The sequence below is a fragment of the Hyperolius riggenbachi genome, chromosome 3 (assembly GCF_040937935.1).
Source record: "Hyperolius riggenbachi isolate aHypRig1 chromosome 3, aHypRig1.pri, whole genome shotgun sequence".
NCBI classification, from domain to species: Eukaryota; Metazoa; Chordata; class Amphibia; order Anura; family Hyperoliidae; genus Hyperolius; species Hyperolius riggenbachi.
Genome location: NC_090648.1, coordinates 463286035 through 463306501, shown reverse-complemented (window position 1 = coordinate 463306501; position 20467 = coordinate 463286035).

The following is a 20467-nucleotide window of genomic DNA, read 5'->3' as shown; positions in this document are numbered from 1 at the left end:
ATTACCTCTCCGCGGCCTCCGCTTGTCCCTGCCAGGCTTCCGGGATTCCTCTTCCGCAAACACGCAAATTTCCTGGTAGGGACATGCATGTGACGTCACACATTGGTGACCTTACTAGGAAACCACGCGTTTATGTGAAAGTGGAATCCCAGAAGCCTGCAGGGGACAAGCAGAGGCCGCGGAGAGGTAATGTATACACTTTGGCACTGGGGGGACATTGCATTAGGGGGCACAGCAGCTAGGCAGCACACAGGGCCGATTCCGGATCAGTTTCATGCTGAAGTTGATTGGGAATCAGCCTGTGGTGTATGGGCAGCTGACAGATCTCTCTCTTATCAGATTCGATAAGAGAGAGATGTGTCTCTTGGTTAAATCTGCCCATACAACGCTAGATCTATAGGCACCAGTTTAAAAAAAATGATCTTTAAAGGTGGCCATACACTTATAGATTTGCAGCAGATTCGACCATCAGATAGCTTTCTGTCAGATGCCTGTCAAGTCGAATCTGACAGGAATCTATCTGATGTGTGTCACACAGTAGGAACAGATTTCCAATACATTTCAGAATGAAATCTATTGGAAATCAATCTAAATGCATTATTGGACCATTAGATCCAATGCAATTCTATGGGCCATCGATCTGCTTCCAGCAGCAGATCGACCTAGATTTTCCATCCTGTCAGATAGATCAAATCATTGAAATTGGACGCAAATCGATCGATAGATTTGATAGAATCGATTTCCGATTGATTCCATAGAATTGATCAATGGCTGAAATCGACCAGTGTATGGGCTCCTTTAGGGGTTACCTAATACAAAAGGTAGAGCGTACTGATTAAAAAATGTTCAGGTGAAGAAAATACACACTGATAAATGTACACTAAACAAAGTCTATAGCTACGCAATCAACAAAAAACACTCAGACAGTAATTTGGTGAGAATCTGAAGGCTATCTAATGTCTGCTGAATAACCTAGAAGACATCACATTAGTGTGCTTGGCCCACAGAAAGTTAATTGTCTTTTAAATGCTGAGATTCAGTTCAAGGCTTTGTTTACTGAACTGAAAAAAAGACTACTATGAGTTAGACAGCCCAAGGCATGAAACTTGATTTTTTTTTTTCTCTCTCAAAAGTAGAAGATTGAATTTCAGTTTGCAGGATTAGGAAGAAGTCCTTTTTTAGAGGGTTATTCCATGAAAAAAAGGCAAAGGAAAAGCAGCTGGGAGGGATTAGCGTGGACTGGCGTCTGCTCATTCAAACCGATTCGGTTTTATACTTGTAAGACATTGTATCTAGGCTGCCTGGAGAACATTCAACACAAATAATATTTCATTATTTAACATTTGGGAAAGTTATCTATTTGCAAAAAAAAATATTAAAAAAAAAATCACAGTGTTTGCATTTTCATTCCAATCTTTTTGAAAAAGATGGAATAGCAAGCAGTGCTCAACCGGATTCTGGATACTTTAAAAAAAAAACAAATCTCAGAACATCTCCACAGCAAGGTCCTAGATCCACATGTTTAGGGTTTACCAGTTGTAGAGTGATTTGTCTCATTATTTAATTCATTGGTAATTTTTTAAAATTAATATTCTATTTTTAAGCACTGCAAACACCAATACATGCAGCAAACATACTGTAGCTTCCAATGTTCTATTTTTTTAAGGAGTGACGGTCCTTTGGGAACCAAATCCCTCTCTCCTTCTTGCTTCTTAATTTGTCCTGTATATATATACTGTATATATATATATTGGCAATGTTCAGCTGCTGTGTGGGAGGGACCCCTTTAAGACATGCACCCCTGCCACACCCTTAGGACCCTTTTACACTTAACGTTAGTGTGCGTTACTATGCGTTAGTAAAAAAGCTTTCAATTAAAACACATATAGTGGGAACTGAGCCATAGGAAAACATGGACATTACTTTGAAAATACGTTTTCTTTCAGTTATACCTGAGAGCAACTGATTAAGTGTATAAGGGCCCTTATTCTTGCTTGACTCAAAGAATTCAGCAAAAGACATAACTTTACAGTTCAAATCTCACCAGTCGTTCTCATCATCAGCTTTTATTTATGTTTGCATTTGAGAAGAGGAAACACCAATTTAAAGAATGGGAGTAGAGTATTAGGGTGTATATATATATATATATATATATATATATATATATATATATATATATATATATATATATACAAATGAAGAAGAAGAAGAAGAAAGAAGGACAGAGGGATTCGGTTCCCAAAGAAGACAAGACACTGGATATTTATATTATCGCTCTTTTCTCCTGGCAGACTTTTACAGAGAAGAGTCCTTGCATTCTGCAAGTATTACAACAGCATAGCTCCATAATGACAGAGTCTGGTGCTAAAGTATCTGGATTCCAAACCTTTCATCCATTTGACCCTGAGCTGCTGATCATCTAAAATTCTATAATAAACAAGAGTGGGGCAAAATTTTACTTTCAGAACTACAGGAATTGGTCTTTTCAGTGTTGTTGTTAGAAAAAGAGGTGATGCAACACTGTCAACATCCCCATTTTTTAAAAATGTGTCTGGCACCAAATTAAAAATGAGCATATATATTTTTGTAAAAACATTTCTTAGCGTCAAAATTTGCTGTTGTCTTCGTACTAAGTTTAATTAAATATAGGGTTCACAGGATTTTTTATTTACATTTTACACACCAAGCCAACTTTCCTGGAAATGGGGTTTTACATGTATTTATATTTACAATATATATATATATATATATATATATATATATATATATATATATATATATATATATATATATATATATATATATATATATAGCTATATGTACCTCGGCCAAGTGTATGTAAGGCAGATGCAAAGTTGTTGTTGTGCTCATTTGAAACTGAGAGAAAATATTTCAAGTTATGCAATTAAAGGGGAAATGTTTGGGTAAGCAAACAAGGCTGGTAATGGAATCCACATGCATCACGAAAAAAGTTAGAACTACATTTGTGAATAACACTGATTCATTATGTTTTATATAACTCAAATGACTTCGTAATCCACAGAAAAATTATATCGTTAAAGAGGAAAACGTAGAAAAGTTGTTTAGACCTTATTTTAAAATGACGATTAAAACTATATGCATTAAACTGCTTGAGTGTGCTGTATATATTTAAAGACATGGCCATGTTAGTTTGAAGTTCAACTCCAGACCTCATTTTAGTTAGAACTTCTGCCTGTGCTTCTTCTTCGGAGATTTTCCTTCATTTCATGCAGGTAACGACAGTAGATGAGAAACAGCAATAAAGGTTTTAAAGCAGCAAGGACAGCCATACTAAAAAAAAACCACATATATAAGTAGATAAATAATTATTTTACTGACATTACATATGCATTGTACTGTCCACATTTTAATTTCAGTGAATATTATATAGTAAATAAATGGAATACTGTTCCAGGCATTTTCAATCTTTACTGCCCCTGAATGAAGCCAATCCTGATGTAATTTCCTCCCTTATTCTTTTTTCCCCCTAGAAACTGCACTGTCATATCTAGCTTGCTTTGTAAACACATGTGAGCATAGCATAGATTGTATTTTATCAGGTTCTGCAGATGGGAGTCTAAGCTGCATGTCACACATTTAACCTGCCTGGCGTTCTGATTCCCGCGGCCTTGCCGCCGTGGGAAAGTTTTTTGCACATTTTTTTATTTATCATGTAGCTAGCCTAGCACTAGCTACATGATTCCCCCCTCCCTGTGGCGTCCCTCCCTGTTCTCCGATCGCCACCGGCGCAATCATCCGTCCGGAAATCCCGTTTTGAACGGGATTTCCAGGGGGCTTCCCCAGTCGCCATGGCGACGAACGTCATGACGTCATCGACATCATGGACGTCATGAAGTCATGGACGTCATGACGTCACAGGAAGTCCCGATCCACCCCTCAGCGCTGCCTGGCACTGATTGGCCAGGCAGCGCATGGGCTCTCGGGGGGGGGCCTGTATCGCGGCGGGTAGTGGCGGATCCGCGGTGAGTGGCGGTGATCAGGTACAACACACAGCAAGCAAAGTGCTTGCTGCGTGTTTTTTTTTTAAATTATTCAAATTGGCCCAGCGGGGCCTGAGCGGTGACCGCCCGCGTCTCGGGACGAGCCTAGCTCGTCCAGAACGCCAGGGAGGTTATAATTGCCCTTAGCCAATCGGTGAGGAGCAGGAATGTGGGAGGGGAGACGACAAGCTTCCCTCTCCCCGACAATGCACTAGAAAGCAGCCAGGCTGACTGGGATAAGATTCATTACAGGAGAAACATTTATGATTATATTGGAATGTTTGCAATGCAGGGTCAGGATGTAAATACAGAACGGTGGGTAAATAGAATTTGATTTTGTGGCTGACAGTCCCGCTTTAAAGGAGAACTGTAATGAGAGGTACATGTAGGCTTCCATATTGATTTCCTTTTAAGCAATACCAGTTGTCTGGCAGTCCTTCCTGCAGCAGTGTGAATCACACCAGAAACATGCATGCAGCTAATCTTGTCAGATCTGTCAGAAATGTCAGAAACACCTGATCTGCTGCATGCTTGTTCAGGGTTGAGGGCTAAAAGTATTAGAGGCAGAGGACCTAGTATTGCTACCTAGTATTGCAACTGGTATTGCTTAAAAAGAAATATATATGGCAGCCTCCATATACCACTCACTACAGTTCTCCGTTAAAGGGGATTAAATTCAAAACAGTTTTGTGTCAATCAGTAAATGCAAAAGAAAAACCCCAAAAGATCACAAAATGTCTTATACCGGTCGCCAAAGATACAAACTACCAATCAAAGAGAAAGGAAGAGGGTGCAGTTATGTATGTGCTAGTCCTACTACAAAGTTGTACAAGCCATATAAATATTAAAACAAAATATTTTATTATGAGTGTTCACAAAAAAATAGGTTAAGACGTCATTAAAAACGTGACTCTGATGAGAGGGATTTTCACAGTTCAATTAAGTAATAATGGTGAATAAAAATACTCCTCTGGCAGCCTCGTTGGTTAGTAATTATTGAACTAGTGGTGAATGGAATTACAGGTGGCCATACACTGGTTAATTTGTTTTATTGGTATCTGGCCCAATTTGATCATTTGATTGAATCTGCTAGAAGACAATGCCAAAAATGATTAAACCATTTTTTGGCTGAAATTGATCGAATCAGTCGATAGTGCGAGATGGCAGATTTTGTGCGATTGGCAGTGAGTCTGGAGCAGGTTGCTAACAGTGGGTCGGGAGTGCATTGCTAGCCACAGTGGATTTTGTGATGAGTGACGTAGGCAGTGAAGCGTACGCTCTCCTGTGCACAAGCACTTCCCTTCCATGTTTTCTCTCCACTCCTGGGTGCCCCTCCTAGACTTTTCTTTCCCATGTCACTCTCTGTGGCTTGTCACAAATGCTAGAGGCCAAACAAAAGAGGCCTCTAGTGGTCAAATAAGATGCATACCACTGTGCCCCTAGTGTTTGTCCTCTAGCATTCATGAGAGAACACAGAGAGGCCTGAGGGGAGGACATCAATGGGGTAGTCAGTGCACACAGTTCCAAACATCTGATGCTAATGCTGAAATCTGTTGAAAATGTGTGTACAGTGTGTGAAGGGATTAGATCCGATAGATCCCTCTCTGATCAGAACATTTTCTGAGGGGGATCTATCTGTTGGCCACATCAACCAGTGTATGGCCAGCCTTTAGATGGAAAAAAGGTGACAGATTTGGTGTGATTTGAGCATAGGAGCCAAAGAGATAAATGGTATCTGATTGCAAAAGTGACTGGTGCAATAAGGACAACATGTAATGTTGTAGCTAGTAGTAGTGTAGGAGACAAAAAAAAATTGGAATCATTTCTAGTTGCAAAAAAGTGGTAGTGCAATAGGATGATATGCTGCAGATTGTAGTATCTCTGGCTTATACAGGAAAGTGAGAAAAAATCCCTGGAGCAGTGGGTGTGATAATCTCAGAGAAAAACTGTCATGTGCAGAGGTAGATGGGCAAAAAGGGTTATCTATACAATAAGATTAATAACCATTACAAATAATCAAAAAGTATATGGCAAAACACATATTTGGTGCAATCAGTGACGTTGCAATGTTATGTAACACGTCAGTGTCTTAAACAATTAAATAAATGAGTGTATTTTTTTTTCAACACATATCTGGTGTGATCAGTGCTTGTGCAATGTTTTGCAACACATCAGTGTCTTAAAAAACTGAACATACAATTTTTTGCACCACTTATCTGGTACAATCAGTCAGGGCCGGGCCGAGGCATAGGCTGGAGAGGCTCCAGCCTCAGGGCGGACTGTAGGAGGGGGCGCACAATTCATTCAGCTGTCATTCTAATTGTGTATGAAGCAGAAAGAAATAAGAAAAGGGGATACATAGCAAAGACTGCAAGCCAGATAACTAGATATTAAGGTGTTGGGGAGGTTGTGGGCCCTGTGGCCCTCTTAGTCTAATAGTAATCAGTGTGTGACGACTGGGGTGGCGGGGATGGAGGGGCGCACTTTGGTGTCTCAGCCTTGGGTGCTGGAGGACCTTGTCCCGGCTCTGCAATCAGTGCTGGCACAATTTTAAAAAATTAAATAAATCAGTGTACAATTTTGTGCAACTCCTATCAGTGCTGGTGCAACACTACGGAACATGTCAGTGTTTTAAATGATTAAATGTGCATACATTTTATTGCAACAACTATATGTTGTGATCAGTGTGGGTGCAATTCTATGTAACATGTCAGTGTCTTCAAAAAATTAAAAACTGAATGATCTATACTGGAACAATAAGAATGATAATCATTACAATCAAAAAAAAGTATATAGTGAAACACCTATTAAGTGCAATCAGTGCCGATGCAATGCTATGTAACATGTCAGTGTCTTAAAGATTAAATAAATAATGGTAACAAATAAATGAAGGAGCGTACAATTTTTTGCAACAACTATCTGTTGTGATCAGTGTGGGTGCAATGCTATGTAACATGTCAGTGTCTTAAACCATTACATAAATCATTGTACATTTTTTTAATACCTATCTGGTGTGATCAATGCTGCTGCAATGCCATGCAACACCCTAGTGTCTTAAACAAATAATTAAATGAGCATACAAATTTTTGCAACAACTATCTGTTGTGATCAGTGCTGGTGCAATGCTGTGCAACACTTCAGAATCTTAAACTATTGAATAACTGAACATACAATTTTTTGCAACACCTATCTGGTATGATTAGTACTAGTGCAATATGCAACATGACGCAACATGTCAGTGTTAATTATATAAATGAGTGTGCAATTTTTGCAACACCCTTCTGGAGCAATGCTATAAAACAAGTTTTTTAAACAATTGAATAAATTAGCATACCATTTTTTAATCCCTGTCATAGATATAATGTATGGGGTGCAACTTTGTGGAACGCTAAACGCCCCAAAATGTAAAGGTGGCCATACATCTATCAACATCTGATTATCGAATCCGATGAAAATCAGTGCCACCACAAGCATGCCCAATTGACATTTCAACTGATTTTGGTCTGAAATTGGTTGAATGTATAGATCAGACATGCTAGGAAATCTTGGTGGGTTGTGGTTGATCGAGTGCGTGGCAGTAACAGCGTGTGATAATTGCCAACAACGAACGCAAAGAAAATCCCCGGCTACTGTCCCCATAAATGTTTTATGCACCCCCTAGTGTCCCTGAATTTATTCTTTACCTGTCAAGCCATCCCATCCCTTGATTGTCTACGCTATATTTCTGCATTTGGGTCCCAGATGACTATCTGCATATAGTACATGGGGTGCATGAGGGTGCCACACATGCGCCCCATGTGCTATAATGCCGGTTGCAACATGGGACACCAATGCAGAAATACAGTACGTACACTTGGGGACAGCATGGGCACCGGTGAGCACATAAAACATTTCGGGAGACGTGGTCGGGGGCAGTGAGGCTGCGCCACAAGACCAATTCCCAAAAGTTTTCATGCCAAAATCAATTGGGATTTGGCCTGCGGTGTATGAGCAGCCAACAGATCACTCTCTGGCTAAATTCGATTAGAGACAGATCTGTCTCTTGGTTGAACCTGCCCATCATCATTAGATGTATGGACACCTTTACAGTCAGTAATCTTGAGTGAAAATGTCAAAATAGAATGAAATGAAGATAATTTTCATTGGGTTTGGACAATCATGACACGGTATAACACAACTGATTGCTTGGACTTGTACATTAAGTAAATATGTACTAAAGCAGCATTCAATAGCCCCTAATAATGACAGTTCATGTAGGTAGTACAATACAGCTAGTTAAGGGGCAGTGTGACCCTGCAGTAGTAGTGCAGTATGTAAATAGTTGCACATACAGTTCTAACTAAGTTACTCAGTACTGAAGGAAAGCTATAGCTGAAAGTTCTTCTAATGGTATTAGGTGTAGTACAGCTAGCAAACAAGGTGGAAGACTACAAGTACCTTGCTGTACACATAGTTCTAACCTATGTAAATCTGCACTGTTATAAATCCTGTAGCTGACAGTTTTCACACTTTTATCTATCTACTTCAACACACAATTAATCCTACAAATAGCAGCTAAATCCTGTCAATCACAGTTCTCAGTGGGTTAAAATAATCCTTACTACCTGCTCTTCCTGAAGCATACATTTCTCTCCCTGTTTCTCTCTCTAGCTTCTCACACAGACAATGCAAGATGGAACGAAAAAACGCTCCCTCCACCCCCTGTGGTGAGAACTGTTCTCACTGGCTGCTGATGTTTTCTGTGCATCATTGGAGCAAGTGATTTGCCCAGCAGACTTTCATTCCACGCTTCCTGATAAAATGTTGGCACCATACCGCCCCCAAAGATTTGCCTGTGAATGTTCAGGAAGAGAGGGACTGCATGGCGAATCACTGTACCTTTCTCGCTGAAATGCCCAATTCACTGTGAGAACAAACCTTGAATTCTTGCTCACTCATCCCTACCCCACACTTCATTTACCGCAATGTTCTATCAAGAGAATATTAAAAACGAAGTTTTATAAAAAAAAAAATATTTAGTATTTAACAGGTAACTCCACCCTATTTTTTTAACACTTTAAATTAGAGATATATTCAAACTGGTCCATTGAACTGACCTACCTGCCGAAGCTTCTTATTAGTCAGGTTGATGGACCAACAGGAAACTCCTGCTATTACTGGGGTTCCCATACAGTTCCCCATGGTGGCAGTGTGCAGACTAAAGGAAGCCCTAGCATAAACCATCTTTGAATTTATTGCAGTGTGCCAGTGAGAATACCACTCAGGGAGGATTCTCATTGGTCCAGAACAGTTGGCAAATGGGCAAATTTGGGGGGCAAGTTGTGTGCATATGTTGTGTTGAAGATGCTTTTGCCAAGGCTCCCTTCAGTAAAGTATTGCGGCAGTACTGTAACAGAGCAAAGTTTGTTGAGGGTCTTTAATTAGGATTTTAAGAAGTCACCAAAGAATTACAAGGACTGGGACAATTAATTGTACATGAACTGCAGGCATGTTAAAGCGGAATATAACCCTGCATTTCAACTTTGCTCTAAAACATTATTTACAGCATATTATATGCAACCAGCATTTTTTTTTACTAGACCAGCATTGGAAGGGTTACACACAGAGCTTTAAAGTTCCGTGGAGAGAACTGCTCCCTGCAGCCGAAGTTTAGATAGATACATTTAAGTCAACAGAATGTAACAAGTGAGGAATGTTACACACTCTTTGGCTGTCCTCCAGCTCCTGCACAGTCAGAGAGAGTGAGTCACATTCCTCACTTGTTACATTTAAGTAAACAGAATGTATCTATCTAAACTTCGGCTGCGGGAGCAGTTGTCTCCAGGAACTTTAACGCTCTGTGTGTAACCCTTCCAATGCTGGTCTAGTAACAAAATAAAATGCTGATTGCATATAATATGCTGTAAATAATGTTTTAGAGCAAAGTTGAAATGCAGGGTTATATTTCGCTTTAAAGAGAATCTTTAAAAAAAAAGAGCCTCTGAGGGTACTTACCTTGAAAGAGGGAAGCCTCTGGATCCTGAAGAGGCTTCCTCCCTCCTCCTTGGTAGAAGAGATCCAGTGCTGGCTCCCCCCAAACACAGAGGAGCAATAATATTTACTATTGCCGCTGCGTACATGCAGAGTAGTGTCTCTCCGCTAAAGCTGGAAATAGCTGAGCCTGACTGGGTCGGCTCTACTGCGCAGTCACATACGGCTTGTGCTTGCGAGATGAGTGGACCCATTCGGGCTCAGCTGTTTCCGTCAGAGGGAAGGGTTTCGAGGGAAGCCTCTGGATAGACTCTTGAGGAGCTGGGACCAACAAGTGCTTGTTAGATTTTCTGGTCGCATGCTGCACTAGCATGGAGCTTCATGTGCATGGCTGTTACCTCCGTACATGAAAGGCTTTGTGCCAGTGTGGAGATGCCATGAGGAAGAAGAGAGTCATGGCTAGAAGCAGAAGTCTGAGGAGGACAAGGCAAGCCCCGGTATCGTCCAGAGGTTTTACTCTACCTCTGTAAGTACCTAGTGTTTTTTCACCACAGGTTTTTCACCACAAATATCCTGAGCGATACAGTGGAGATGCTAGGCAATGACTGAGCAAGATATTGTGGTTTGGAGTTGTCTTCAGCACCACACTGCTACTTTTTTAACCTTAAGTTAAACATTTAAAAAAAATAATAATATAGCTTTCCCCATGCATTTTAACCCCTTGTGCCCCATGCAGGCTGGCATGGCCACGGTGGTTGAGTCAGACAGCATGGGGCACTACTATACTAAACCATACCAGTCGGCATAGAAATGACTCAACAGAGAGGGGTATAAATACTTTCCCTCTCCTAAAAATCAGCCATACATGTCTAAAGTTACGTGCACACCTGCGATTAATGTCCGGGATCAGGACCTGATCCTCTTAAGTGTCATTGTTGGCCAGGGGTGCACAGACACATGTCAACTGTGTAGTTGATGATGAGCTGTGTTGTTATGCAGGAGGACAATGGAGTGTCATGCAGCGGGCGGGGGAGCAGCATGAACAATAGAATCAACCATCACTGGTGGTGACAAGAAGATCTGCCGGGTGGTCTGGCGCTGCTGTACACATGCCTGGTTATCAGCTGAAACGGATGTTATTGGCCACCCCAGCTGACTTGAGTCAGCAGTGTGTACGAGGCTTAAGACAAGGGGCTCATCCCCACCTCAAGCTCAGGGAGGTAAGGTTAACTATTCCCACACATTTAGGGGTAGGTCATAGGGTAAACGTATGTTAAAATCTGGTAGCCCCTTTAAAGGGATGGTTCAGGGAAACGTTTAAAAAAATAAAAATCCATATCCACTTACCTGGGGCTTCCTCCAGCCCGTGGCAGGCAGGAGGTGCCCTCGCCGCCGCTCCAGAGGCTTCCGGTCGTCTTCGGTGGCCGACCCGACCTTGCCAGGCCGGCTGCCAGGTCGGGCTCTTCTGCGCTCCAAGGACGGGCTCTTCTGCGTCCCACGCGGGCGCGCTGACGTCATCGGACGTCCTCCGGGCTTTACTGCACAGGCGCCGAACTACTGCGCCTGCGCAGTACAGCCCGGAGGACGTCCGATGACGTCAGCGCGCCCGCGTGGGACGCAGAAGAGCCCGTCCTTGGAGCGCAGAAGAGCCCGACCTGGCAGCCGGCCTGGCCAGGTCGGGTCGGCCACCGAAGACGACCGGAAGCCTCTGTAGCGGCGGCGAGGGCACCTCCTGCCTGCCACGGGCTGGAGGAAGCCCCAGGTAAGTGGATATGGATTTTTATTTTTTTAAACGTTTCCCTGAACCTTCCCTTTAACAATAAGGAGTTCCAGGTAAATAAGGACAAAAGGATCAATGGGAAGTGTTGACAGCTGATTCAAAAATGCTTTATGCTGGGGCTCCCCACACTGTAATAATGTAGCAGTAACAGGAACCCCCAAGAAAAAGAATCTTTGAAATTGTGAGAGTGGTTTCCTATTGGTCAATATACCAACAAAAGGTATTCTTTCCTTCTATAGTACAGGATTGGGTTGCTGTGCCGTTGGGAGGTCTGTCAGAGGTTCGGTGGTAGGCCAGTGGGGAGTGGTGGCCCCAGGGGTAGGAGTAAAATCAATCATAACTCAACCCCTCTGTTAATGCTTAACCCCTCCACCCATCTAAAGCCTAACCATAACCCCTGGTAAGTGCCTAAAACTAACCTGGAAAACCCGGCGCTCAACCAACCCGATAATTGTAGCCAGGTCATCTAAAACTGGCTACAACCATTGGCTACAATCATAGCCAATTGCCTACTAGCCGCATTGGACACCCACATTGCCACATGGGTGTCCGATTGATGATAATTAGCACAGGCTTCTATAAGACTCCTGCTAATCGTGGCACCCAATTGACCTGATCTGGTAAAATCAGACCAGCCTCAAAGCATCTGATCTGCATGCTCATTCTGGGTCAGGGCTTGTTCACACTACAAGAGCTTTTTAAGCGCTAGTGATTTTGCAATGCTAATGCAATGCTATGAGGGATTTTTACAAAATCACATTGCTCCAGTGAGAACACACACATTGGGTAACATTAGCAAGAGCTTTTAAAATCACAAAGCTCTTAGAAAAGCTCTTGTAATGTGAACAAGCCCTTTAAGGGCAACTAGCATGGCAAGGTGGTGGGGTGGCCATCCCATGCATTTTTTTATTCTTAGATTCGTTTTGTGTTATGTAATGCAATATCCAATAAGTTATACATTGAATACGTTTTGATGAGATTCTTATAGTTTATTCATTATCACCATATAAGTCAACCTACTTCCATCCACTTCTTACAATTAATAAAATCTAGCTTTACTTACCTGGTTCTTCTTTCAGCCCAGTTGGCAGCCTCGGACAGCCCGGTGGGTCGACGTCTTCTGCGCCTGTGCGGAAATGTGTCTGCACCATGTGCAGCCACGCCCATGTCATCGCGCCCGCGTCATCTGCCTATGCAGGGATCACCACTGGTGCTGGAATCTTCAAGACACGTTAAAAGTGGGTTATTCAACTTGAAAATGAAATTCCTTTTGTGTGTCCTTTACCTTTCACATCATTGTTCTGTTTTTTTTCTTTCACAGATGTATGAATCACTGCTGTTTGCTTTACATGAATGTGAACCACAAGCCTACTAATGTCGGAGACTTGTCCTGTAGAGGATAAGCCTGTAAACATGAGAACAACATGAGAAATTTCAGTAAACATCAGATGTCAGAAATAAGATTACTCATCAGCTGAATTCTTTGTCTCTATAAAGCATAAAAGGTGCACACAAACAGCTCGGGTTCAAAAGACAGCGGTCACAAAAAACTTCTGTTTATTTTACTACACTGTATTGTTATATTTACCGTCAGTGATAAATATGTTCCGTTGTGTAACAGATGCAGTTCTGGCCTCAGTTCACAAAAGCTGTATTTATCACAACTGTTCATTCCTTATTCTGAGTTGTGAGTTTTGACTTACCGGTATTGATTCATTTGGTATATGTTTTGTAATTCACAACAAATTAAACACCAAAATAGTATTTGCTTTATATAATATCGCAAGCAAAAATTGTACAATTTAAAATGCATATAAAACTTACATTTCCCTCCAGAGTCAAATTCACTACATTTTTTCTATGCTTCTGGCACTTACAATGGGCACTAAGGAAATGACAGATCTGACAGATTTTGGACTATTCCATCTCCTCATAGGTAATTCACAGCATTACCTTTATTCTATACAACAACATTCCCTGCAAATGATCCATACAAAGATGTCAGCCAGCTTCCCTATTCGTTTGTACTCTATTTTGGCAGTAAGACTGAGCAACTATAGTTCAGTAAGTGTTTTTGTAAATAAAAAAAAAACTGAGAACCCCCTATGAGGTGATGAACTAGTGCAAAACCTGTCAGATCTGTCAGATTTTTACTGCCCACTGTAAGTGACAGTGACATAGGAACAAAAATGTATAGTGCATTTTACTCTGGGAGAAATTTACATTTATATGTATGTATTTTAAATTAAATTAAAAATGTTTATGATAGTTGACTTTTAAGTTTTTCAGAATTTATCTTAAAAAAAGTCTTACTTATTTCAGTGGTGTTTTATCAATTTCAGAAATGTAAAATGTAAACTATACAGTACATATATACAGTACATAAAAGCTTATACCATTTCTGGTATTGGTATTACTGGTATTACAGGATTGTAGCCCGACGAAGGCTGCAAAGCCGAAAGCTTGCTTATTCTTATTCTTTTGAGTTAGCCAATAAATGGTATCATCCTGATTTAAAACTTATTACCATTCCTGGCAGTGCATGTCTTCTTTGAGTGTTTAATTCTACAGTATTGTTATTATTTGGTGTTTATATACCACTGACATCTTCTACAATGCTTTTAAGAGCATACTATATAGTCTTGTCACTAAAGGTTCCCATACATCAGAAGATGAGATTCAATTGAGAGAGATCTGTTGCCTTCCCATACACCACAGTCCAATTCCTGTTCAATTTCAGCAGAGCCAGGACAAGGTCCTCCAGCACACAAGGCTGAGACACCAAATTGCGCCCCTCCATCCCTCCCACCCCAGCCATCACACACTAAAGGCCCGTACTCACGGGCTGCAAAACTCGCCTGTCGCCAGCACACGTGAGCGTGTGGGCGACAGGCCGGCGACAGCTTCTCGCCAGGTCCCTCCGCGTACACATGCGGAAGAGGGACCAGCGGCAAGGCGGAAGCTGTCGCTGACGTTCCTCCTCCCCCCGCCGGAAGGTCTGTGAACCTCAATGGAGGTTGCTGTCGCTAGTCCGCGTACTCACGCGGACTAGCGACAGTTGCGGCGGGGGGGCAGCGGCGACTGTCGCCATGCGATTGAAAGTTTCAATCGCATGGCGACATAGCGACGGGCGACAGTTCGGGGGCGCGCGGGCGTGCGACGGCCCATACTCACGGGCGACCTGTCGCCGCAACACGCGCGCGCCGCGTGTTGAGGCGACAAAAGTCCCTCGTGAGTATGGGCCATTAATCTCTAGTTATCTGGCTTGCAGCCACTGCCATGTATCCCTTTTTCTTATTTCTCTATGCTTCAAACACAATAGGGAAATGATAGCTGAGTGAGTTGTGCGCCTCTCCTACACCGCGCCCTGAGGCTGGAGCCTCTTCCGCCTCTGCCTCGACCAACCCTGAATTTCAGCATGAAGTCTCTTTGGAATCAGCCTTGTGACACTGCATCCGCTGCCTTGCTGCCCTCCATGTTGTGCCCCTTAAAGTAAAATGTTGCCTCACCCCCTCCCCCCGGTATTAAGTGCAATATACTTTACTTGTCCGTTGTTGGCTCCAGGTTTCTCCATATACATGCCCCCCATATGGTTACTAGGTTGCCAGCATATACGTAGGCACATGTGTGTTACTCATCCCGATATTGTACGCCGTTACAACCGCGCACCCAATTGAACAAGTTGGCCCTACATCTTGCAGCGTGTCCGATCGATACATGCGACCAATTTTGGCCCAAAATTGGTCGCATCGTCGATTGGGCATGCTCTTGAAGGCACCTATTTTCATCTGAATCGGATGGTCGATCAACAAGTCACCTAATGTATGGCCACCTTAACTGTTCCTCAGAGGGGGCTCACAATTCGAATCCCTACCATAGATATATATCCATCGTAGTCTAGGGACAGTTTATTAGGGGGAAGCCAATTAACTTATCTGTTTGTTTTAAGGATGTGAGGAGAAAACCAATATTTCCAGAGGAAACCCACACAGACTCAGGGAGAATATACAAACTCTGTGCAGGTAGTGGCACCCTAGCTGGTAACCCAGTGATGCAAGGCAAGAGTGCTATCCACCATGCCACCGTGTCACTTATGCAACAGGTTTAAAGGGATCCTTAACCTGCTGGGCGGTCTGGACGAGCTCAGCTCGTCCAGTACCGCCGGAGGCTGCCGCTCAGGCCCTGCTGGGCCGATTTGGGTGAAATAAAAAGCAGCACACGCAGCCGGCACTTTGCCAGCCGCGTGTGCTGCCTGATCGCCGCCGCTCTGCGGCGATTCGCCGCGAGCAGCGGCGAAAGAGGGCCCCCCTAGCCGCCTGAGCCCTGCGCAGCCGGAACAAAAAGTTCCGGCCAGCGCTAAGGGCTGGATCGGAGGCGGCTGACGTCACGACGTCGGCTGACGTCGATGACGTCACTCCGCTCGTCGCTATGGCGACGATATAAGCAAAACAAGGAAGGCCGCTCATTGCGGCCTTCCTTGTTTATTCTGGGCGCCGGAGGCGATCGGAAGATCGCCTCCGGAGCGCCCTCTAGTGGGCTTTCATGCAGCCAACTTTCAGTTGGCTGCATGAAATAGTTTTTTTTTTATTAAAAAAAAACCCTCCCGCAGCCTGCCTGGCGATCTTAATAGAACGCCAGGCAGGTTAAGTCAGAAAAAAAAATGACTTTTACTCACCTGGGGCTTCCAATAGCCCCCTGCAGCTGTCCGGTGCCCTCGCTGTGTCCCTTCGATCCTCGTGTCCCCGCCGACAGCCACTTCCGGTTTCGCTGTCAGGAGCAGACAGGCTGGGAACGCGAGTGATTCTTCATGTTCCCAGCCACAATTGCCCCCTCTATGCTGCTATATGCTTCATGCTATATGCTATAGCAGCATAGAGGGCACAATTGTGGCTGGGAACGCGAAGAATCACTCGCGTTCCCAGCCTGTCTGCTCCTGACGGCGAAACCGGAAGTGGCTGCCGGCAGGGACACGAGGATCGAAGGGACGCGGCGAGGGCACCGGACAGCTGCAGGGGGCTATTGGAAGCTCCAGGTGAGTAAAAGTCATTTTTTTTCTGACTTAAGTTCGCTTTAAGTTTCAATTTCAGAGTTATCCTTAGGCACACTGGTGGAGAATGAAAATGACATAAAAAATAAAATGATTCTACTACCCTACCTTGCCTTCCTTTAAATAAGGCAATGCTCAACTAAAAGGCTCTTAAATAGTTCCATTATTACTATAAACGTTCCAACATTTCTTCTGCTATGTGATCTCTGACTACCAAGAGAAAAATGACTGTACCAGGCAATAAATACTTGTATCAGTAACACAGAGGTGCCAAAAGGATAAAAGAATGTTTGAATTAAAAATAGGGGAAGCGGTACTCACCTCCCCATAGAAGATTCTACAAGATAAATGTTTCAAAAATATTCAGGAAGTGCCTTAGACGTGGCACTTCCCGGCGGAGGCGCCACTCTCGCTTAGATAACGGATCAGTGGCTCCTGTTCTACTGCCTGAGGAAGTGGGCTGGAATGTGTTGCATTTATTGGAGTACATTAATAAAGAATATTTTTGAAACGTTTATCTTTTGGAATCTTCTATGGGGAGGTGAGTACCTCTTCCTCTATTTTTAATTCAAACGTTGTTTTATCCTTTTGGTGCCTCTGTGTTTCTGAAACAAGTATTGCTATTCCACCTTTGGTGGAGGGGTCGACTCCTGTTCTTCCTGCCTACAGAGAGCAAAATCTTAATCTACTCTGATGGGATGGGTCAAGTTCCCCTAACACCTTGAATGTAGTTGCTTGTCAGCATCCTACCTTTGAAGGTATATCTTATATTGTTTTCTTTTTACTATATTACATGAAAATATTGCATTATAGTGGGCTCTCGATTTCTCTATTGTTTTTACACGCAATAAATAGTTACTGTTTCCTTTTTTTGTGTGGATTGTCTTTAACCACTTCCCCTCCCCTGGACGAGTATCTACATCCCTGCAAAACACCACTTTACCTTCCAGGGATGTAGATACTTGTCCCTTGCCGCCACGCACTCCTGCTCACTCCCTCGCACGCTTCCGCGTTCGTTCTCGCTGCCAATCGTTAGAGGGGAGATGAATGAATAGGAACACAGTTTTCCATTCAGTCCCTGTGTCAATGATCACCTGCATCAATGAGATCATTTGCATAATTTGTAACTTCCACAGTAACACATCCACGCATTACTTCCTATTTGCGTACTTATAGTACACTAATAAGAAATAATGTGCGAGGACATCTTGTGGTAAATTAGTAAAAATACACCTACATACATTCATTTTAATAAAAAGACCCACACATTCATTTAAAACTAACCCGTTACCTCCCACACTCTACCATATTTACCCAAATAAAGTATATGCATATTACTAAAAAAAAAAGACATAAAAAAATACATAAACAGTTACCTTAAATTATGGGCTTGTAATTACAGTAGTGATGGACGCAAAACTGAAAAAAATGCACCTTTATTTCCAAATAAACTATTGGCGCCATACTTTGTACTAGGGAAATATTTTAAACGTTGCAATAGCTGAGACAAATGGGCAAATAAAATGTGTGGGTGTTAATTACGGTAACATGTATTATTTTAAAATTATAATTGCCGAAAACTGAGAAATAATGAATTTTTTCCAATATTTTTCTTATTTTTCCTGTTAAAATGCAGTTAGAATAAGATAATTCTTAGCAAACAGTATCACCCAAAGAAAGCCTAATTGGTGGTGAAAAAAACAACAATATATATATTGTTTTATTGTGAAAATTGCTCTGGTTTTTAAGAGGAGAAACCCTTGGAGGTGAACTGGATAACGTACATTTCACTATCTCCTTTCGTATGTATGGCAAGCGCCATTTCTGAATAGCATTTTGGTGTTATTTAAGGATTTCATTTGATAAAGGATTTCATATTTGACAATGGCTTTGTGAATTAACGCCACTGTGTTTTCAAAGTAAGCATATCATTTTTCTGTTTTTCGTAGTACTAAACAAAAGTGACAAGTTACCTGATTTACTGAACAAAATCATTTGCAACAACTGAGAGGGCCCTTTTCCACTGCACAGCTGAATCGCAAAATAGCAAATCACTAGATTGTTAATTCTGCATATCTAATCAGTCTAGGCCAAGCATCACTGGGAGGGTGGGGGTACATACCAATATACAGCAATATATAGATATAGGAAGTGTTTGTGATGCTACAACCAGTAAAATTACTGTGAAAGTGGATATCCTGAATAATTTACTGCATTCTGGGATATGTTCCTGTAGTACCTGTATAACCACTTCCCAACCACAGTTTTTTTTTCCCTTAAAAACCAGAGCAATTTTGACATCCCGCTCCTCCTATTCATTCGCCAATAACTTTATTGTTACTTATCACACAGAAATAATCTATATTTTTTTCTTTGCCACAAATTAGGCTTTCTTTGGGTGGTACTTTTTGCAAAGAATTATTTATTTCATATGCATTTTAAAGGTAAAAATAAGAAAAAAATTAGAAAATGATTATTTCTTAGTTTTCGGCCATTATAATTTTAAAATAAAACTTGCTGCTGTGAATAAAACCCTCTCATTTTATGTCCCGGTTATTGCAATGTTTAAATTGTGTCCCTAGTACGATGTATGGTGATATTAGTTTATATGGAAAAAAAGCTGTATTTTTTCCGTTTACTCATTTTTAATATTATAACATTAATTACGAGCATTTATTTGCAAAATTAACAGTAATATACCCTCATGACATACATATTAAAAAGTCCATAAGGTAACTATGTATGTTGTTTTGTTTTGTTTTTAAATTGTGTCCTTAATTTTTTTATTTTTACAAGTGTTTTACTTTGGTAACTATAAGGCAGGTGTGTAAGGGGTTAAAATGTAATAAAAATTTACATTATGTATTTCTATACATAAAGCGTATGTGTGGGTGCATTTTTACTTTTTGGCCACAAGATGGTGCTACACTTAATGGCCGTGTACAGTAAACAGTACACGGAACTAGTAAAAGTAATTGTTTACTTTCAGTTTTGTGAATGAAAGCCTGCGTCTCGGTGACGTCGGCCTTATATTCATCACAGGGACTGTGATTGGGTTTGGGAACTAGCTTTTCCCAGTCACCAATCATGGAATGGTGGGATTGCGGCAGAAACGAATGACAGTGGCATGGCGATTGGGAACAGCGAGGTAAATAAACAAATATGTGTATCTACAGGGGCAAGGATACATGATACAGCAATCGGGGACAGGTTAAAAATTAAAAAAAAAAATGTCAACAGCAACAGATGATCTGATTCTCTTTCTTGCTGCACAAATTAAGACTTTTACATTTTCACTATCACGGTAAGCATAGAAGTGGTAGGCTGACTTCACTCTAAATAGATCCACAACAACCGTAAAACCTGAATTTCTTAGATGCATTGACTGTATTGACTGTAACACTATCCAGGTCAATGCCTAATGCTTGCTAAGAAGGTCATTATAATTGTGCTTTGTGAAAGATGACTGGACATTATTGAAATGTGGGGAGTTCTGTCTCTATATAGTGTTCACTACTGCAGAAAATACACATAAACATATATTCAAGTGCAGCTGTACTTCAAGCAGCAACTCAGAAATATAAGTTTTCCAGGAAGTTATGAGGTCTGACGTAAACGACACACAAGACATCCGAATGAACCTGAGTG